The sequence below is a fragment of the Bufo bufo genome, chromosome 3, assembly GCF_905171765.1.
Source record: "Bufo bufo chromosome 3, aBufBuf1.1, whole genome shotgun sequence".
In the NCBI taxonomy this organism is placed as follows: Eukaryota; Metazoa; Chordata; class Amphibia; order Anura; family Bufonidae; genus Bufo; species Bufo bufo.
The window spans coordinates 700,836,366-700,841,792 of record NC_053391.1 but is presented as its reverse complement, the minus strand read 5'-3'; the positions used below and the strand labels follow the sequence as shown (position 1 = coordinate 700,841,792).

The following is a 5,427-nucleotide window of genomic DNA, read 5'->3' as shown; positions in this document are numbered from 1 at the left end:
TCATTCTATTGTTTGTCTCTTTTTTAATTTTTGTAAGCTCTGTACCTTTTCTATTAAAGCTTAAAAATTGTAATGTTTGATCCTCCAAAATAATCCATAGCCTTCCATGGAGTCTTTAAAGGAAATGTGTAACCAACAAATGTATCGGCCAGTTAAAACTAGATAACAACACATACAGTATCTGTTTTTATAATCTCTTTTTATTTTAAAATTTTGTTATTTTATTTCCAGAACTTCCTTATGGGGGCGATCATCTTGCCTGAGCTGCTCTTAACAGCATTGAGAAAACATTAAGAAAATTGCTTATGGCAGCCATATGTGCCATAGACGCAATGGCCAGGAGGGGACTTCTATGGGAGAGTCTTCTGGGCTCTGTGACCTGTGCTGAGGTCAGGAGGGAGTAGATAAGCTGTGATATCACCTTGTAACGGATCTCCTGGCATCCCAACTGGGTACCTCCTTTGATAGATGTTCCTAGTGTTTCCCGAGGGCTCCAAGCAATCTACTTGACACTGTAAGCATTGCCAATCCCACGAACCGCCACAGCTTGGTTGGGATCTCGCCGTCTTCTACCCACCCTGGACCTATGACAAGGCACCAGGCTCCAGTGGGTGAACCTCTCTTCCTTCATAGAGCGATGCAGGAACAAGCTCTTAAAAGAGCTCAGGGATTATAGCCGGGGAGTATACAGCGTATAGCTTTCGCCAGTGTAGATGCAGCCTTTCCTCCACACACATGAGAAGAGGCTCTATGTTGAGGGTAAAACAGAAATTATTTAATGGGGCTACATGTCGGCCTTTTATGCAGGTCTTCCAGCAAGGGACACTCCTCTGGGGACCTTGTGGAAGACTGAGACAGTTTATACATTAGCCAATCACATGCATTTACAGTATGGGAACACTCCCAGCAACTGTACACAACCTCCCCTCTTCCTGTGATACATTTAACAAACACAATGGGCTCTGCCTGTGATACAATTACCAAACACAATGTGCTCTGCCTGTGATACAATTACCAAACACAATGGACTCTGCCTGTGATACAATTAACAAACACATTGGGCTCTGCCTGTGATACAATTAACAAACACAATGGGCTAACTTAATCACTCACAGCCAGAAAACACACATTTTTTCCAAAACACAGAAAACAGCTCAAAACCCCACATATCCCCATAATTTATACATCCATGGATAGCTCTGATCCGGGTGAACAACATATCCAAAAATCCCGAATTCCATGGAAGCCATATTTGACCGACCGCAAGCATGGCTTTCCTGCTAAAAACAGTTCCACAGATTTAGGCTGTGCGGTCGGTCTACTTCTCCTTCAAAGAATGTACAAATTGCACGAATAAATCCGTTCGTGCAGACTTTCGTTGAAAGCGTCTTGTTCGGTAATTTGTTCGGTAAATCCCATTTGCCGAACCACATAGTACAAAGACATGAACAAGCCTTTTCACTGAGAGAAAACAAAGTTTTAGTAGATGGGCCATAATCCTCAGGCAAAAGGCTGGCAAACAGGCCCTTCCAAAACCCAGTGGCGAGGTTATTTCCGCCACAACCTATTGTGAATGGTGGATCCTGCCTTATCTGTCATTGTAATCCTGCCTGTAATGTTATCACCTCTGTGTACAGATAACTGCAGTAAAGTGATCTGTACAGACCAAATAGTGGCGCCAAATATTAGGCTTAGGGACCAGTTTCAAAACTGAAAGACTTTATGTTTTTTGTTTAAAAATAGATATTGGAATAAATAATGTCAAAAATGCTTTAAAGAAATGTTAAACATAAAAATGTGATTCAAACACTAGGTCATTTTCTGATGACACGTTCCCTTTAACCATTTGTCTGCAGGAGAACAGAGTGCATTTGATGGATCATCTGCCAGGCCCTTAATATTCGATGGCTGGTGTCAGCATGGACTGGGGGCACATGGACTGTTTTAGGGCTCTTTTACACGAGCGGATCCCGTGCAGGTAATCTGCTGCGTGAAAGAGAGCCAAGCCCAGTTCCGGACAGCAGAGACACGGAGCAGTAACATGACTGATAACGCTCCGTGTCTTTCTGTGATCTTTTTACTAGAAAATCACAGTGAGATAAAGTTGTCACCGTGATTTTGTAGTAAAAAGATCACAGAGAGGCGTGGAGCGTTATCAGTCATGTGACTGCTCCGTGTCTCTGCTGTCCGGAACTGGGCTTGGCTCTCTTTCACGCAGTGGATTCCACGCATGGGATCTGCTCATGTGAAAAAGCAATTTATGCTCATTGTGCAGTCTTAGGCTACATGCACATGACTGTATGGCCTCTTTCACACGGGCGTTGCGGGAAAATGTGCGGGTGCGTTCCGGGAACACCTGCAATTTTTCCGCGCGAGTGCAAAACACTGTAATGCGTTTTGCACTCGCGTGAGAAAAATCGCACATGTTTGGTACCCAAACCCGAACTTCTTCACAGAAGTTCGGGCTTGGGATCGGTGTTCTGTAGATTGTATTATTTTCCCTTATAACATGGTTATAAGGGAAAATAATAGCATTCTGAATACAGAATGCATAGTACAATAGGGCTGGAGGGGTTAAAAATAAAATAAAAAATAATTTAACTCACCTTAGTCCACTTGATCGCGGCCCGGCATCTCCTTCTGTCTCCTTTGTTGAATAGGACCTGTGGTGAGCATTCATTACAGGAACAGGACCTTTGGTGACATTACTGCGGTCATCACATGGTATGTCACATGATCTTTTACCATGGTGATTCACCATGGTAAAAGATCATGTGACGTACCATGTGATGACCGGAGTGACGTCACCACAGGTCCTTTACCCAGGTCCTGAAGAAAGGAGACAGAAGGAGATGCCGGCAGCGCGAACAAGTGGACTAAGGTAAGTTAAATAATTTTTAATTTTTTTTTAACCCCTCCATCCCTATTGTACTATGAATTTTGTATTAAGAATGCTATTATTTTCCCTTATGACCATGTTATAAGGGGAAATAATAATGATCGGGTCTCCATCCCGATCGTCTCCTAGCAATCGTGCGTGAAAATCGCCCCGCATCCGCACTTGCTTGCGGATGCTTGCGATTTTCACGCAACCCCATTCACTTCTATGGGGCCTGCGTTGCGTGAAAAACGCAGAATATAGAGCATGCTGCAATTTTCACGCAACGCACAAGTGATGCGTGAAAATCATCACTCATGTGAACAGCCCCATAGAAATGAATAGGTCGGTATTCAGTGCGGGTGCAATGCGTTCAACTCACGCATCGCATCCGCGCTGAATACTCGCCCGTGTGAAAGGGGCCTATGTGTTTTGAGGTCCGTAAATTGTGGATCCGCAGAAAAAAACGGTTGACATCTGTATGTCATCCGTAGTTTTTTTTTGCAGATACATTGTAACAATGCCTAAAACAGACAAGAATAGGACATGTTCTACGGAACGGACATACTGATGCAGACAGCACACGGTGTGCTGTCCGCATTTTTTGCAGACCCATTGAAATGAATAGGTACACATCCTATCCGCAAAAAAAAAAAACGGAACAAACACGGAAACTAACAACGTTCGTGTGCATGTAGCCTCAGTGGAAGGTAAGAGAAAGAATAAGTGGCGATGGATTAACCCTTTGCAGTCACATGGCTTGATGATATTCTGCTAATATTCCATGCTGTGATGAGCACTGCCATGTTGTACCATGCAGCACAGCTCAATTGAAGTTTTAAGCGTGTTTCAATCAAGACGTAGACTCCGTCTGAGGCTCTAAATGTGACTGGGCTACGAGGTTTGAAGTAAATTCACTATTATACAGGTAAAACTCAAAAAATTAAAATATCGTGCAAAGTTCATTTATTTCAGTAATCCAACATGAAAGGTGGAGCTAACACATGAGACTCGTTACAGGCAAAGCGAGAAATTCCAAGCCTTTATTTGGTATAATTTGGATGATTTTGGCTACAGGTTATGAAACCCCAAAGTCACAATTTTGAAGTCCCCTTTGCTCAGGGGTTATGGATTAATTAGCTGACTAGAGTGTGACACTTTGAGCCGAGAATATTGAACCTTTTCACAAAATTCAAATTTTAAGCTGCATTAATGCGATTCCTTTTAATTTGCATTACTGAAATAAATGGACTTTTGTACGATATTCAAATTTTTAGAGTTTCACCTGTAGATCCTCTCATATTGCTTTCTGCTTACAGTTTACCAGAGATCACCTGGAATCCACCCAACATGAGCAGGTTCCACCCCAACTACTTCCTCCTGATGGGGATCCCTGGTCTGGAGCATTACCATCTGGAGCTCTCCATCCTGTTCTTCATCATGTATGTTCTATCTCTGATGGCAAACTCCATCCTATTCCTGGTGATCGCGATTACTGAGAGCCTTCAGCAGCCCATGTACCTTTTCCTCATGATGCTTTCGGTGGGAGACATCCTCTTGAGCTCTTCCACTGTCCCCAAAACCCTCAGCATTTTCTGGTTTGGGTCCCATTTGATCTCCTTCAATGGCTGCCTAATGCAGATATTCTTCATTCATTTTATCTGTATGACTGAGTCAAGCGATTCTCCTTGCCATGGCCTATGACCGTTATATCGCTATATGCCACTCATTGACTTATGTGACCAGATTGACAACAGGGTTTATCAAGGCAGTAATGGTGATCTCAGTTGCCCGAAGCGTGGTCATTATTATTCCGTTAGTTCTGCTGGTCAGACGCCTTCCTTACCAGAAGAGCATTGTAATAGAGCACACATACTGTGAACACATGGCCATGGCTCGGCTGGCCACTGCCAACATCATGGTCAATATCATATATGGTGTGGTCATCATGGTCTGTACATCGGTCATAGATTTACTTCTGATTGGCATGTCTTATGTGGCCATCATTCAAGCGGTGTTGAAGCTTTCTTCCTCTGCAGCTCGTCAAAAGACATTCAGTACATGTGTGTCTCATATCTGTGTTATAATCCTTCTCTATGTCCCAGCCTTCTTCTCCTTCATCACTCACAGGATTCCAGATAACCACATCCCCCCATACGTCCATATACTGGTGGCCAACATCTATGTTCTGATGCCCCCAATGATGAACCCTATTATTTATGGAGTAAGGACCAAGGAAATCCGGCAGAGGGTCTTTCAGCTGTTATTTGGAAAGAAGTGATCAGAGAATGGGCAGTTAGGTGTTTTCTGTACAAACGCATCCTCCATGACCATGTACTAGTTGGCAACTCTACGTTCTGGTGCCTATCATTTATGGAGTAATGACCAAGGAGATGCAGCAGAGAGTTATTTGAGTGTCATGTGAGTCCGGTGTGTGCCATGTGGATGCGTTATGTGTCATGTGTACAGTGTTCATTTTAGGACATGGTCAGATATCATAGTCAAGTAACAGAATAATGCCAGTGTGATACCTGACACTGACACCTGAC

The 5,427-nt window shown here is 43.3% G+C and overlaps 1 pseudogene; it reads left to right on the top strand.

Moving 5' to 3' along the window:
• Positions 1-4,225: 4,225 nt before the first annotated feature.
• On the top strand, positions 4,226-5,159 carry LOC120994236 (annotated as a pseudogene).
• The last annotated feature ends 268 nt before the right edge of the window (positions 5,160-5,427 follow it).